A 17,287-nucleotide genomic window follows, 5' to 3' on the forward strand; every position below is an offset into this window, starting at 1 on the left:
CACACACACTCACTCACACAAATCTTAAAGTGCACAAAAATGAAAATGTCTTAAATTTTCCGTAATTTTTAGATAACAAAGATTTAAGAGAAGATTTCTTCTAAACAAAGTACCTTTGTTGAGCTTCATTTTCTCAGGGCTTACCTGTTTAGCAAGGCATTTGACCAATTCACCTTGTGAATACCTTCTGTTGGAGGAAGGCTGGGTGGGGGGTCAACTGAAACTGAACAAGCCTGACTGTCTTTTATCCAACTTTGTTTACAAAAGCACTTTACAATTTTTTTTTACTCTTAGGACCAGCCAAATGTCCAAGAGAGGCTCACAGCTGCCTATGCCCTCACCTCTGGCTGCCTCTGCTGGGAGACACAGCCTGAGGCTTGAAGGGAACCATACAAGTTCTGCAACCTTCCATGCCCTACCTCTTGACTGCTGCAACACAGGAACAAAACACAGCAGGTTTGTGACCAGGCCCAGGCAGAGCTGGAACTTTTATTCCCCCAGAGATGTCCAAATGAACAACAAAAATAACACAGATTCTAATAACTTGAATAATTGCCTGGGTTTTTTTTCAGAGAATGGTGAGTTCTGGTGTTTAGGGGACCTGATTTGGGTGACTGGGAATCCCCAAATAACTCTCCAAACCTAGAAGAGAAGGGTTAATTTAAAGGAGCTCTCCTGCAGCCAGTTTACATTAAGGCAGGGCCAATCCACTTAGCAGAGAGTACAGAGATGTCCTTGGGTAACAGAGTACTTTTATGCCCTGGCTTTTTCCTGAAAAGAAGAAAAGTGATCTAAAAGCATTTCCAAAAGGGATGGATAAAGAAAGACGCATTTCTGTAAAACAAAAGCAATCAGGTGGTCTCAGAATTGAACACTTGTTTCCTACTTTTCCTGCTTGGACCAAATACGCCTTCCCCTTGGAATTTTGTTAACACCACAATGGAGACCTTGGTTTAAGGGAATTCTCCACCTCATCCGGAGATTTCCCCAACATCTGGGGTTGGTTTCACAGGACGTTCTCCACCTCATCCTGACATTTCTCCAAAGCTTGTGGTCCTCAGACATTTAGACAGAAATGACAAGCAAAACAGATACAGACAAGTGGCCACACAAACCAAATGGTCAGACAGACATAAGCAAATGGTACAAGAAGATACCTCCAAAGACACATACAAAACAAATAAACAACGCAAGTGAGGCCAGGCTCCAGGTTAAGAACCCGAATCTGCTTCCCATGGGGCAAAGGCATCCCAATCTCCCCTGGGGCTGGGAGTTCTGCCACATATGGCCTCCCCTCTGCCCCTTCCACTACACCACGCCAGGCTTTCCCATTTCCCTCTAGAGGCTTTTAAGGCCAAAGATCCTGCCAGCATTGACTCAGGGAAAGGACTTGAACAGTCACAGCTATGCTTGCCCAGAGCAGAACAACAACTCTCTACGGTCATCCTCTAGAGAGCGACCCGACCTGATGCCAGTCCAAATTCCCTGAGCTCAAGGCCTGGGGTCCTGGATCTCGCTGGGGTCTCCATTTATTATATCCCAGATCCAAAAGAGACTCCAAGACATCCAGTTAAAGGAGCTAGGAACTTTATTACCACCATGCGTGCAGCAACCACTTCTTACCACCAAGAATGTAGGAGAATGGCCTTAGCTCGGGGTAGGATGCATTTTTATAGGGGTACATTACATAGAGTTACATAGATGAGTCATGCAAGGCAGGTTTGGTACATTTTTATTGGTTACAGTTATATGACCTTTAAATTCATTTGTTCTTTATGGTAAATATCATACATAATAATTTGCAATAAGCCACTCATAGTGGGACCACTTAGCGGTGGTCTTCAGTTGGTGGGCTTAAGGCCCTGTTACTGAGGCAAGCAAGCAAGCAAACAAGGTTACAGAAGCAAAACATTGCAAAAACAAATACCTTGAGTCACAGGAGCATAGGCAAAACATAATCCTGGCTTGGTCAGCATGAACAATACTACCAATGCTATTGACACTAATACAGACATTATTTTCATTATAAGCTCCTGACTAATACAGCAACCAGTGCAGCTGGTAATAGAGCCTCAAAGTTGTCAGTAGCCTTCTACAAAGCTACCAGCTTGGTTAACTTGACTGAAGGAGAGATGTTCTTTTCTTTTTACCAAGGATGGAGAAAGGACAAAGGCTAACTGACTTCATCCTTGCTTTTACCTTTTCTTTACCAAGAGATTTTTCCCTTTATCAATAATTTTGTTCTGATTTCTGATTTCACATTTTTGTTCCCATGTATATTCTTTTTCCAAGGAAAAGGAGGTTGAGGAGAGAGAATAAATTTCCAACAGCAGGAGGGACTGAGGTCAGACAATAGGAGGTCCAACTTTCTGCCATGAATAGCAACTCAATTATGACAACATGAGGAAGAATTGGAAACTGGTGCAGCCATAGGTGAGCTCACATTTCTCTGGCTGAGTTTCTCCCCAATATTTGCTTTTGGCTCCTGAAAGTATTTATTACATGTATCTGGAGACTTTGGAAACCATTGGGATGTATAGCCATCTTCCTCTGAATATTGATTTTTTTTCATGCTCTCATATTGGGGCTTGAACTCAGGGCCTCACATTGGTTTTTGTTGTTGTTGCTTTCTCTTTTGTTCTTAAAGCTGACCCTCTATCACATAAACCATAGCTCTAGTGACATCAGTTTATTTTAAATGATTTACAATGAATACATCTGCTCTGTTCCTGCAAAAGGCAGTCTTGTTGGTTGTCCCAATAGGAATTGGAAGGCCAATGCAACTTGTAAGCCATCAGATTAAGAGAGCCCTGGGTTCAAGCCTTAGTATTGGTACACACACACACACACACACACACACACACACACACACAGACACAGATACACACACACACACACACACACACACATGAATTGTTTAATTCATGTCCCCAATAACACACTAAATCTATTTAATACTAGTAACCTCAACTTCCTTAAGTTTGCATGATACTTTATAGTTTTATAAAGTACACATGCTTCCCTTATCCAATCCATCCTCAAAGCCTTCACTGTTGGTGCTCTTGCTGTCATCTATGGCTCCAGTTACCTCCTTCTGGCCATAGCAGGCCTTGGTGCTGCGCCATCCATTTCCCAGGAGTTAGCCAGGCATGGAACTAATCTGTTTTGCCCCTAGCATGAACCACCTTTGTGAGAAAGCCTGATCCTTGTCTTGTTTTGACTATTTTCCTTAGGGATACCTGGAAATAAATTCTTTCTTCACTTGTTGGGTTTTATAGCATATGACTATCCCTAAGAAGGGGATTGTCACAGTCTTGGATCACCATTTTGTCTCCTAGGAATAACAGCCTTATATTCTGGATTGAAACCTACTATGATTCGAGCATTCCCTGCCAATGGCTCACTATTTTTGGCCTATGAATACAACAGGAAGTTGATGATGAGCCAGTTGGAAGCCTACTGAAGTGTCCTGGTGGGTTCTGGATCCAAGCACAGGCATTTAAGAACTACTGTTCATCTCAGGGTTTCATGGAGTATCGTAACAATGTGGAATTACTTTCATTTATGGACGATTTTGCTCATCACCTCCCTTCTTGTACCCTATATCTTAAAACTTTATGGCAGAGCCTCTATTTTACATAATATAACTTGTGTCCATGATTGTACTACAAGAGAAAACTTGCTGCTTTTGTTGTCCTTGATGAAATAAACATCTGGCTAGTAGCCTTATGCACTTAACTTGAAAGGCCAAATATACTTCTGCCAGGGCATGATTTTTGCATAAAGCTACATAATATACACATGCACTTCGTATGGTTATGTACTGATAGAAACACCATTTGCTCAGTGTTTCACTGCAAGTAAAAATAGCAGAAACAAAATGAACAAATGAACAGAACAAATAAACAAAAAATGTTATGATACACAGAGGGATTTTAAGATTAAGACTTTAATCACATCGAAGTCTGGAACTTCAAAGTTGCAGTTCCTACAGCAACAGTGACTGGGCTCCCACATGCAGCTTCAATGTGAGCAGGCATGTCAGTCTCTGCTGAAAGAACTTGATATGTGTGTGGACAGCGTGCACCAGTCACAGGTGCTATGAGTTTGAATTTCCTGACTCTGACTTGGTTAACCTTGGCAAATGGTTATGAGGTGCTGGCATCTGCTGTGTTTAAAGCTGGTGTCCTAAGAGGGGAGCACATTCATGTGACATGAATAACCACAGTGGAGCACCTCACCAACTACATGGTACCCCCAGCTTTTCTATTATATCTCCTCCACAGGAGTAAAAGATCGGTCTCATTAGATTAAAATAGCTCCTTTTTCTAAAAAAAAAAAATGAAAAGGTTTAACAGGCAGAAGAGAAAGTAAATCTCTCTTCAACGAGAAAAAAAGGAGTTTAAAAACAAAACACAACAATTAGCATCTAATCCAGCACTTTTGCTGTTACCTTTTCTCTACCTTGCAACATACTAAGTTTCCAAAGGTATTTCCCGGCAGTCCTAGTTCCTGGTTTCAGTGGCCTTTCTGAACGAATAAGAACAGAGTTCAATATGTGGACAACTATTCCAAAAGTCCCAAGGAACTAAAGTGGTACCACTGGCTCTGTGCAAGTCCACCCAGTCTTGCACATTTTACTTGAAAAGCCAAAATCTTCTGTGTGCTTGGTCTACTGTCCCCAACTCCATCCAGTGCATGGAATTTTGAGGTTAGATAATCACCAGGATTGTACCAATCGGAAGGCAGGGATTGGGATGCTCACTTACTCCTCATTTCAAAGCATGATCACACTACATCATAACCCCAAATTTAATCACTTGAACATACTACCCAGAGAGCAGTACACAAGGTTCCTGGAATTATAACTGGCAAGAAAATGTAATCAGCGCCTAACTCAGTGTTGTTGACTCTTAGACACAGTGAAGAGTAAAGCACATGTCTTCGTGTAGGTTTTGTTTTCAGAATGAAACTAGAAGTTTCTTAATGCTGCACAGTGAGAGCCAGACTCTGTGTCTCACAGAGAAGCACAGCTCAGCAATACCTATCCTAGCTCGTGAGCAAGCATCTACCACCCCTGCCATTAAAGAAAACAAAGTCAAGACTGGGAGCAAGGAAAGCAGCACCAGAGAGCACAGGGCCCCTCTCAACTCATTGTTAAGTTTGAACTGTATGTGAAATAAGGCCAGTTATTTAACATATTTTTCCTGGGAAGCTTGGCCTCTCCTGCCTTGAAATCCATGAGCACTCCCAGTGTGAAGTTGTCTCCTATACTCCAGAGACATGTATGGCTGGAAAATTTTTTTTAAAAGCTGATGTTTCAGTGACCTTCCTCCATCCTCCATCACCCCAGTCAGACCAAGAGGCTCACGGTGAACACAGGTGCAAGTAAAGTACATTCAGGGAACCACAGATCCTGAGGATGTACTCTGTCCTGAGTTGATGAAATGAACAGATGATGCTTGTCTTTGTGAAGACAAATATCAATGAACAAAACAAAAAATGAAGCAGAGAAGAAGATAGTACAGGCATACACTGAAGAGGAGGCAGTACAGTGTATAACCAACAGTGATCAGGGATGACGGTACTGAAGGTGACATCTGAGTAAGGGAGGTAAGGTAAAGGAGGTCAGCCAAGCCATGTTCCAAATGGAAGTAAAGGATATTGTCAAAGTCCTGAGTCAGGAAGCTGCTTGGCCTGAAAAGAGATGAATGTGACAGGAAAGACACCTGTAGGCCAACAGAAGCGCTCTTAGTTATGTTTGTAATCCAGGCAGCAGGAACAGGTCTAAAGCAGGGAATCTCTTTGGCCCTACTGAGGAAAGCCTGTAGGAAAGCCTGTCAAGAGATGCACCAATCACCAAGGTAGCAATTACAGAGGCATGGAGCAAGGGCAACTTGAGAAGAGGTGAGACATGGAGGAATCTAGACATACAGTCTGTGCCACATAATACTGCTTGGGTGAATGACACGAGGGTGGTCTCCCCTAAGGTTATATGACCCAGTGAGATCACAGTAGTATTAGCTTATGTTAAGTACATTCTGATGTTCCTACAATGATGAAACTGTCTAAAGATACCATATTGCAGAATATCACTTATTGCTATATTGAAAATGTAAGATGACTAAGAGTTTGTTGATTAATCAGATGTGGGAAAGAAAAAGGAAAAAATGAAAAATATTTCCAGTAATTTGACAAAATATTACTGACAAGCAAATTTCTTAAGATGAGACAAGAATACTGTACAAGCTTGTACAACAAAAAAATAAAAGAAGAGCAGCCTGCAGGAGGGCTAATGTTAAAAGAAGTATAAAAAGGACAGAAAAAAAAACAATAGAAAAAATAGAGCTAGGAGTGTAGCTCAGTAGTAGAGTACTTACCTAGCATGCAAGCAACAAAAGGAAATAAAAAAGTAAAGAACCAGGTACCTCTAGAAATTCTGTAGAGGAATATGAGTGTTAAAGATGAGTTCATGAGTCTACTAGAAGGGTGGAAAAGGACTTCACATGAAGAGGTGAAGCCATTGGCAAAACACACACTGGGAAGAATAAGATGTCTACCAGCAAACTTACAGAAAAGAATAACAGAGAAGGTAGGATGTGAAGGCATGCCAAGCAACAGTAAGTCTAAGATATGGAGCAGCATAGCTCTCACATACACTTCTGGCCAGCCTCCCTCCTTCACCAGTAAAACAGAAATCCACATGCAACATGCCTGCCAAAATGACAAATCTTCTGTTCTAGATATCCCTTCCACATCAGTTCAAGATTCATAAACATACTGTGTATATATATATATATATATATATATATATATAGAGAGAGAGAGAGAGAGAGAGAGAGAAAGAGAGAGAGAGAGAGAGAGAGAGAGAGAATATATAGACTATATAGAATACCAATTCAGAAAAAATATCTGCTCACATACTTCTTTCCAGATCCCAAAGACTATGTTTCATGTTGTAGTAAGTGGGATTTAAGTGCATTAAGTATATTAAGTGGTGTTTGGTCCCCAGCATCAAGAACAAACAACAAACCCCTACTGGCATTTATTCACCTTTTCTTCTAGTAAGTCTTCCTATTGTTAGTAGTTTTATTTCTTTTGGTTTGTTTGGAGTTTTTTTGTGCTATTATTGTGGCTTGAACTCAGGGCCTGGACACTGTCCCTTCACTTTTTTGGCTTAAGGCTGATGCTCTACAACCTACCTGACCTACAGTTCCCCTCTTGACCTTTTGGTGGTTAAGTGGAGATAAGAGTCTCAATAGATTTTTTTTTTCCTGTCCAAGCCAGCTTCAAACAGTAATCCTAAGGTTTAAGCCTCCTGAGTATCTAGGATACAGGTGTTAGATACTGTTGTCCAGCTCCTAACAGTATTTAAAAAACAAAAATATAGCTGGGTGCCAATGGTTCACACCTATAATCCTAACTGCTCAGGAGACTGAGATCTCAGGATCATAATTCCAAGCCAACACAAGCAGAAAAGTCCATGAGACTTTTATCTACAACAAGCTACCAAAAAGCTGTGGCTCAAGCCTTGAGCAAAAGACATTTAAGGACAGGGCCCAGGCACAGAGTTCAGGCACCAGAACTGGCACCAAACAATAAAAATTAAATTCTTAAAAAATAAACTACAGGGACTGGGAATGTGGCTCAGTGGTAGAGTGCATGAGGCCCTGTGTTGGATTCCTCGGCACCATGTGTAAAGTGGTAGAGCACTTGCCTGCAGCTGAAGAGCTGAGGGATAGTGCCAAGGCCCAAAGTTCAAGCCCCACAACCAGCAAAAAAACTACATGGGAATGGCTCAGGTGGTAGAGCTCCTACATAACAAATATAAGGCCTTGAATTCATCCCCAGTATGCCTCCCTCCCAAAACAAGTAAGCTATAAAGGGAAAGAGGAAAAATAGAAGCAAAACCTTTTCCTGAAAAATATTAGCCATTATATTGAGATGCATTTCTCCCATAAAAATAGGCAGGCATTGTGATGCACCTGTATAATCACCAGCATGAGTTAGTGACAGCAGGAACTCATTTGTGGCCAGCCTGAGCTGCATAATGACACTCTCTCTCAAAAACTCAAAGTGGGCAGGAGTAAACAATGACACAGACATAACAGTTTATATATTTATTAATTGGTAGACTATTCTATAAACAAAAAATAATTTGCTCAAAAGTGATAAAGGGGGCCATGTGGGATATTAGCTATTATGATTGCTGGCTATTATATATCACTCATTCCTAGGAACATACAGTTATTGTGCTACAGGAACTTCATTTTTAATAAACATTACTACAACACCCAAAAATGATTTACGACATCTCAAAATTGTGCCAAAGTACAACACCACCTGTCGGGTTTTCAGTGGCTCACGCCTGTAATCCTAGCTACTCAGGACACTGGGAGCTGAGGATCACAGTTCCAAGCCACACCCAGGCAGAAAAGTCACCATGAAATTCATCTCCAATTAACCACCAGAAAACCGGAACTGGAGTTGCGGTACAAAATGGTAGAGAGCCAGCCTTGAGTGAAAAAGTTCAGGGACCAATGTCCAGGTCCAGAGTTCAAGCCCAACAATCCACCAAACAAAACACCACCAAACACCAAATATCAATTGCCAGGTATTTCAAACTTGAAATACCTATAACAGTTCTGATTCATATCATACTATGAGAATGGGACTAATGGGGACAAGAGAAAAACCTACAGTCAAGGTACCCATCTTATCATAAATTAAATGGTTATTAGACAAGCAACACTGCAAGGGAATTAATACACAGGAGTTTTGCTGGGTTTTTAAAAAAATATTTACTTAAAACTTTTTTCAATATAAACCTATAGAAAGTTCCAAAAACATTACAGATCTCTACACACCCTTAACCAAGATAGTATCAATATAATACTAAGTAGATTACAGGCTTATAAAGACCTATACAGTCATAGCATAGGTATAGATTCACATCCTCAACACTACAATCAAGATACAAGACAATCCCATCTGCACAAATGAGCTCCTTGTGTCTTACAAATGCTGCACCCTACCTAGTCACTGTACCTAGCAACCACTAATTTTGTTCATTTAACTTTGACATTTTAGTTATACAAATGTGATCACACAGTATATAACCTTTGAGACTTTTTTTGTTAAACTCACCAAAATACCCCCAAGGTCTCTCTAAGTTGTATTTATTAAGAGTCTCTTCCTTTTCCACACAGAGCAGCCGTCCATGAGAATGCTGATTTGTTTAGCCATTTACCCATTACAAGACATCTGGTTTGTTTCCAGTTTAGGACTTCTACAAATAAAAATGCCATGAAGCTGTACAGATTTTTAGTACCAAAACTGGTTTACATTTGTCTGGTGTAATGTTCAGAAGTGCAACTGCTGGGTTTCAGAGTAAACATGTTTATCTTCATAGAGATATTTCCAAACTCTTCTCCAGTGTAGATATACTATTTTACATTACTATCATCAATAGATGAGAAACCATTGTGAATCCTCAATAACACTTGGTATTTTCATTATCTTCCCATTAACCATTCTGATAAATGTGTTAAGCCGTATTTCTTTGTGGTTTTAATTTGAATTCCCTATGACTTATGAAGTGCAGCATCTTTTCAGTCCTCACTTGCTATTCATATTTTCTTTTCAGTGACATACCTATTAAATTCTTGCACATTTTCTAATTAAAGTTTAATTAGAAAGTTTTCAACATGCTGTTTTCCATGCTGATGAGACACTACACTGTTCGCAAATAATTTCTAAATATGTAGCTTGTGTTTAAAATTGTTTTTGCAGAACAAAACATTTTGACTTTGATGAAGTCAAATACCAAGTTTTTCTTCTTATACACTGTGCTTTTGAAGTCCAAAAAACATTGAAAATAATTTCCCCAGGATCTTTTCCTAATTTTTTTTTTTTTTACAATTTTACATTCTTGTACTTAAATCCATGATAAATTCTGAGAACTTTTATAGAGATGTAAAATTTAGGTTGAAGATTTGGAGCTTTGACCTGTGGATACCAATTGCTTCAGCCTCTTTGTGTGCATCTTTTTTCCTTCTAGTTCCACGTTACTGCCGATACAATTCCGATGACTTCTGGCTTTTTTGGGAAGTCTTTGAAAATGCATCCTCCAAATGGTAATTGCATATTGGGTACCAACTTTTTTTATTTTAGAGAAGAAAGTTTTTCCATAAGCTCTTTCTTCTCTTGGGTCAACTCCTGCAAAAACTCTTGGTTTTGCTCGACTCTGATCGCTGACAACAGACACCTGACCACACACATAATCCACATAAACAGAGACTGCAGGTCCTGGTTACTGAGACCTGATCAGGAAGAAGGCACTTCCTCTTAGAGGAGGCCGGTTCTTCCTCCCGCAGGGTCTTGGGCAGGAGCATCAGCGATTCGAGGCACGAGGTTCCATATGAGTCAGAACATGGACTCTCTCATACTCTGAGCTCCTTGGGGCGCGGGCGGATTGGAAGCAGGTGTAAGCTATGGCCAGTAGTCGTGTTTTTATCCTCCACGAAACAGGAGACGATAATCCCAACGAAGCCTGGAGCCAGCACCTGGTGGGCAGCCTGGGCGCGCACATCAACGTGGGACGGCCGGACAGCGAGGGGAGGGTAGGAGGGCACCAGCCCACCACTCGCGTGGGGCACCGGAGAGCACCGCCAAGGCCGCGGACAGCGGTTCGGGAGGTCTCCACCCGGGCCTTCCTCCCATCCCACTCCGCAAGATGATGATGGGGAGAATGTGGACAGCTCGGCCGACTGGGCCTTCACAGCCACTGCGCCCATTTCCTCTCCTGTACTTGCAACACTGGAGTTACTCCCCTCCTCCGGCACCCCAAAACACAGGCCCACCGCCTCCTCCTTATGGGTGCTCAGCGCATGGCTGAGACAAGCCAGGAAAACGCCGGAACCGCCATCTTGCCCACACTGCTCTGGTGCGCGCCTCCGCACCCTCTGACCAACCCCGAGCCAACCAGTCCCACATCCCGGCCTTTCCCTTGCGTATGCGCACTTACGCAGGTACGCGTGCGTGCAGGCGCGCGCTCAGTCTTCTGGGATGCCGCTCCAGGCCCCCACCCCCCCTGACCCCCACCCAGGAAAGATTTATGCCTTACAGCTCTTGTCCAGTCAATTACAAAAGTTTCAAATACTGCCTGAAAATAAAGTCCAGGTGAAGAGCGTCCGGGGGTACATGACTATAATCCCAGGATGCCGATCACTGGCTTCCAGGCTAGCCTGAGCCACATGTAAGACTATTTCAAAAACATGACAGATATGGCCTGCGGCGGTGGTTCGGACCTGTAATCCTAGCTACCCAGAAAGCTGAGATCCAGAGCATGGTTCAAAGCCAGACCAGGCAGACAAGTCCCCGTGAGATTCTTATCCCTAATTATTCAAAAACTGGAGTAGGTGCTGTGCCTCAAGTGGTAGAGAGCTAGCCTTGAGCACAAAGATGCTCAGGGACAATGCTCATGCCTCAAAAAAATAACAAAAAAGACAGGATAGTGAGAGGAGGTATGTGCATACAGTCTAGTACTTTGTTTTGTCATTAACAAGGAAAGGAATAAATTATCTTTAAGTAGTCGTACAAAGGGGTTTCAATTCAACAAATCTGTTTATAAATACAATTCATCTTGATCAATGTCACCTCTTCCATTGTTCTTCATTTTTCATAACCCCACACATATCTTCAAGTTGTATGGTTCCATTATTTTCATGAATGTATCATTGAATATAATGAAGGTATCTACCCATTCTAGTACAGAGTTTTGACTGGCCCATTTCAGTGTGTAGTATTAATTTAGGATACTGATAGTTATTTATTACAAACTAGAACTAATATTCTCTCACATTTTTTAGTACAATAACCATTAGTATACTGTTGTATCACCAGCTAAAAAAATAATTCATGGAATCACTTTTCTCTAATATAGTATCCACAACTTATACTGCATGCATGCAGTTTCCAATGCCAACAGACTGCTTTCCTAGCAAATTCTAAATACTTTTATTTAGTAATTATCCCAGTTTTTTTTTTTGCCACTGACACTGAAGATAGCAAGAACAAAAGACATGTATATGTAGCTTGGTGGGGGAAAAACAGATAGAAAACTGCTTTTTGTAAGTTTCAAGTCTCAACCAGCTTAAATGCAATTAAAGAGTCTAACTTATATAAAAGGAAGTGGCTATATGTTGTATGGAAATTTTACATAAAGCAACAGTCACTTCAACATATTTTAATATAAGAAAGTGAAAGACCTCTATAATGAAAACTAAAAGGTTGAAGGAATTAAAGAAAGCACCAGAAAATGAAAAGACTTCCCAGACTGGAAGATTATCATAAAAATACCTAAACTACCAAAAGCAATACACAAATTCAATGTAAATCCCATCCAAATCTTAATGCAGACACAAAATCCCTTGCAGAAACAAAAAGAAGCCCTAAGATTCATATGGAAACATCAAAGATCACAAATAACAATGCTGGAGGAATCAAAGTACTGAACTTCAAATTATATTACAGGAACCATAAGTAACAAAAACAGCATGGTACCCAAAGACCAATGGAACAATTCAAAGACAGAAATAACTGCGCACACCTACTGCCTTGTAATTTTTGGCCAAATGAGGAAAAAAAAGTACTTCAAGAACATACAACCTTTAAACATATAGTGTCAGAAAACTATTACAAGAAAACACAGGGAAAAACCTGGAAGACATAGGTATAGGGAACTATTTTCTAAGCAGGACTCCAATGCCCAAGAACTTAAGAGCAAAAACTATGGGCCTGACTCCAATTAAACAGTTTTTGCATATCAAAGGAAACATTTACCACAACCAAGAGGCAGCAACCCTTGGAATGGGAGAGGTCTTCACAGATATTGTTCAACAAATACCTTTAGCAGATGTTCTCTACTGAATATATTCAACAGATGGGAAGATTAATATCCAAAATATACAAAGAGCTAAAAAGTAAACACTAAACAAATAATCCAATTAATAAATGAACAAATGAATTGAAGGGACAATTCTCAAAGGAAGAAACACAAGCAGCCAATAAATAAATACATGAAGGGATGTTTGACATCCTTAGCCATAAAATAATACAAATGAAAACTATATTGAGATTCCATCTCACTCCAGTCATAAGGGCAATCATCAAGGAAACAATCAATATTGGTAATGACAAGGGAGATAGGAAGTATGGACGGCCCCTCTCCCATTGTTGATAGGAATGTAAACTAGTGTAACAACTATAGAAATCAGTATGGAGGTTCCTCAAAATACTAACAGAAGACGCCATACAAAAGGAAATGTATTCATTACCTGACTCATGTAATTGTAATCCCTCTGTACATCACCTCTATAACAATAAAGCAAATTAATTATTTTTTAAAAATACTAAAAATTAGACCACATTTTCCCTTGCTGTACTTGAGTAATCCAAAATATTGTAAATCAACACACAAGAGAGATACCTGCACTCCCAAGTACATTGTGCCACTGTTCACAATAATAGCAGAGCTATACAATCAGCCTAGGTGACCCAAAAATCAATGAATGGGTAAATATAGACCATGAAGTATTATTCACCCACAAAGAATGAAATTATGTCATTTGCAGAAAAATGGGTGGAACTGTAGACCATGTTCAAATAACCCAAACTCAGCTAAATATAACTATGTAAAAAATAAAATATGTAACTTGTGAGTGGGTGGATGGGTATGGAAATAGGGGAGGGATAACACTGGAAGGGGTAACATGGTCAAGAAGCTTTGTACTCATAACCTGATTTATGGAACTGTAATCTCTTCATACAGCTACTTAACAATAGCAAAATTTTTAAAATAAAACATTTTAAAGCTACATATAGCATGTGTTCATTCATATGTAGAATCTAGACCTAAAAAAATGATGATAATGATGATGATGATGATAATGCTGATGATGATTACCACATCAGTATAAAAGGAGTATTTGTCTGGGAAGGGGTCAGCAGGGGGGGTAAGAAGGTAAAAGGTATTTGGAGATAAAGAGAATCAAAGTACATAATACAATGAAACCCAGTGAACACCCAGTGAACCCAGAGAGAAGAAGAAGGACGGAGAGAGGGGGTAAATTTGTTCCAAGTACACTGTACATACCTATGCAGATTGAAACCCTTTAATATTATGCATGTAGTCTAGTAATACTAAAATATATCAAGGAAATAATTAAAGAAAAATTTTTTAAAGCAGCTGTGATTTAATTTAGCTACCAGCTTACCCATTACCATTTGTAGACATACCTTAGGTACATATATTGTCAACAGCAAGAATATGTGCTAATCCCTATTTTACAGATGTTGAAAATGACATAGCAAAGTTTTCATAAAATATGTGTCCAAGGACACATATTTTAATTTTTGTTACCTTAAAAAATTTTTAAGAAAAAAAATCTAAAAGAAAAAATGCCTGCTATGTGGCACATTCTATTAAGACAGAGTAAGATGAGAACAAATCCTAGCCAAGTGACATTTCAGGAAATAGACTATATTTCTGACTGATCCCATTTCTCAAAACACAGCAAAAAAAAAATCTTTGAAGGATGTGGTAGTCCCAAATCTCCTGACAAAGAAACCAAATAAGAGTACTGGTCTCAAGCATGTGACAACAATTATTAATGAACAGTTTACAAAACTGAAAACTTAATAGCACCTAACTCCATTCTACCTGTAAAAGAGCTTGTGTCCCAGACACACCCTGACATGTAAATGTTCTCTGCTCATTCTTAGCAAAAGAAAGTGTAAAGACACATTGCAGAACAGAATTCTATGCCAGTGGAAATCCCTACATTATCTTGCTCCTACAATCCTGTGTGGAAGTATTCAGAAGTGACCTTTTGTGGTTAGTGAACATAGAAACATCTAGACTACAAAACAAAGATGAAAAACTCCTCCAATACCTCTCTTCAGGGCTTGTCCTCCAATGAAGGTTGCAGTTAGCCATGAACTTTCCTAAACTGCCTCCACCAGACTCTACCCTAGGATACCATCCTCAACTTTTCCAAGCAACAGGCAAAAACTTTCCTTCATCTAAGGCTAGTAAAATGTGATGCAGGGCGATTCCACAGGCACCTGCCTTCCATGTGAGAAATTTCAACCTGGCCACAAGATCCACAACAGAAATTCCCTCTTCTTGTTTTTGTTTTTTTTTTTTTTTGTTGGTCGTGGGGCTTGAACTCTGGGCCTGGGCGCTGTCCCTCAGCTCTTCAGCTCAAGGCGAGCGCTCTACCACTTGAGCTATAGCGCCACTTCCAAATTCCCTCTTCTTATCTAAACATAGCACCAGTGCTGCCATACATAATATTCCTAGACATGAAAGAGTTTTCTCGCTTTTCTCTATATATCCTGCCCCTTTCTTCCTTCATTCCCTATTTCATGATCACCAGAGCCCTGCAATCACTATGGCTTCTGCAACTCAGCCACAGCCAAGCTATTTCAGCCAATGCGTCCTCCCATGCAGCTTCCACTGACCTAGGGCCTCACAGGATCAAAGCACAAGGCCACTCCAAAGATTCTCCTCCCCACTTCTCAGATCTATCTCATTCAAACCAGCTCCTCCTCAAATCCAGGTGGATCATGTTCACAAGAGCCCACCTGAATTCTTCCAAGTTGTCACTGGCATGAAAAAATGGTTGAAAAGCTAACAACTGGTTCAAATCAAAGGCAATTCAAGAAAGGTAATGCTTAAATGTACTGTGTGATCCTCAGCTGGATTCTGTATCAGGAGAACAAAGCTGCTTTTAATCAAGGACATTACTGAGAAGCCAATGAAGTTGAAACATGAATAGCAATCCTATATTCACAATCAATTTCTTGAACGTGACAGAAATACTTTGGGTCCTGCTCCTGTTTTTTTTTTAAAGTTTTTTATTGTGGAAATATCGTACAGAGGGGTTACAATTACATGAGCAAGGTAATAAGTATATTGCTTATCAAGCATTGTTGCCTTCTCCTTTGTTTTTCCACTACCATCCCTGCCCTCCCATCTCCACGACTACACTCCCCCTCCAACAAAGTTGTAAAGTTCATTTTTCAACATAGCATTTTGTCCATCTCATTGTTGTTGCATGGGTCCACCTGTATCCCTATTTAAACAATTTGGTGTTTTTTTTCCTTCTCCTCCCCAAATATACCAACATCAAATACAGTGAAAATGGGGGTTATACCATGGGAGGGATATACAAAGCAACAATACAATCACCTTATAAATATGTTAGAAATAATAGCAAGAAAGAAAAAAACACTTGTGTCCCTATCTTGGGGTTCATTTTGCCTAACATCATCTTATCAGACCTTTTCCGCTTGTCTCAGACATATACTAGATATTGCAAATAAGGGAAACCATAGAACCTATGTTTCTTTGGGCCTGGCTTACTTCACTTCATATAATTTTTTCCAAGTCTTTCCATTTCCTAACAAATGGGGCAATGTCATTCTTTCTGATGGAGGCACAGAATTCCATTGTGTATATATACCACATTTTCTTGATCCATTCACCTACTAAGGGGCATCTGGGTTGGTTCCCTATCTTAGCTATGGTAAATAACGCTACAATAAACATAGCTGTGCTGGTAGCAAGCAATTCAGTCACACAGATTACAGAAAAACCTCCCAGCAAAATAGTACTCAAGAAGCTTCCCCATTGACTGTATGTAAATCTAATGATAGCCTGCATAGCCACCCACCCTAAGAGAAAACTTTCTCATTAGGTTTAGAGATGCATCATCTTAGTAATCTATTAATTCTACCAGATCCTCCCCTCACCCTCTTCCCTTTTCTTCCCTGTCCTGCTGCCTCACCAGGGACAACTGAAGCTGACACTAAGCCCCCACCACTGTACAAACTGATGATCCTGCACACACTGGCCCACAGCAAGTCATGAATCCACACCATCTCTGACACAGAATTATAGCAACAATGTAAGTATCTAAATGTTGTTTATGCAATCCTACACTTAAGGTTACATGGATCAAGAAAATGTGGTATATATACACAATGGAATTCTGTGCCTCCATCAGAAAGAATGACATTACCCCATTTGTTAGGAAATGGAAAGACTTGGAAAAAATTATAGTAAGTGAAGTAAGCCAGGCCCAAAGAAACACAGGTCCCATGGTTTCCCTTATTTGCAATAACTAATATATGTCTGAGTCAAGCAGAAAAGGTCAGATGTTAGGGAAATGAACCCTAAGATATGTATTCAAATGTTTTTTTTTCTTTCATGTGATTGCTT

General features: G+C 40.1%; 1 pseudogene; it reads right to left on the bottom strand.

The window, feature by feature from the left end:
- Window positions 1–10,393: 10,393 nt before the first annotated feature.
- LOC138812049 (lys-63-specific deubiquitinase BRCC36 pseudogene) lies at window positions 10,394–13,507 on the bottom strand (annotated as a pseudogene).
- Between the last annotated feature and the right edge of the window lie 3,780 nt (window positions 13,508–17,287).

Source organism: Dipodomys merriami, unplaced genomic scaffold, assembly GCF_024711535.1.
Source record: "Dipodomys merriami isolate MVZ:Mamm:240054 unplaced genomic scaffold, mDipMer1.0.p SCAF_56, whole genome shotgun sequence".
Lineage (NCBI taxonomy): Eukaryota > Metazoa > Chordata > Mammalia > Rodentia > Heteromyidae > Dipodomys > Dipodomys merriami.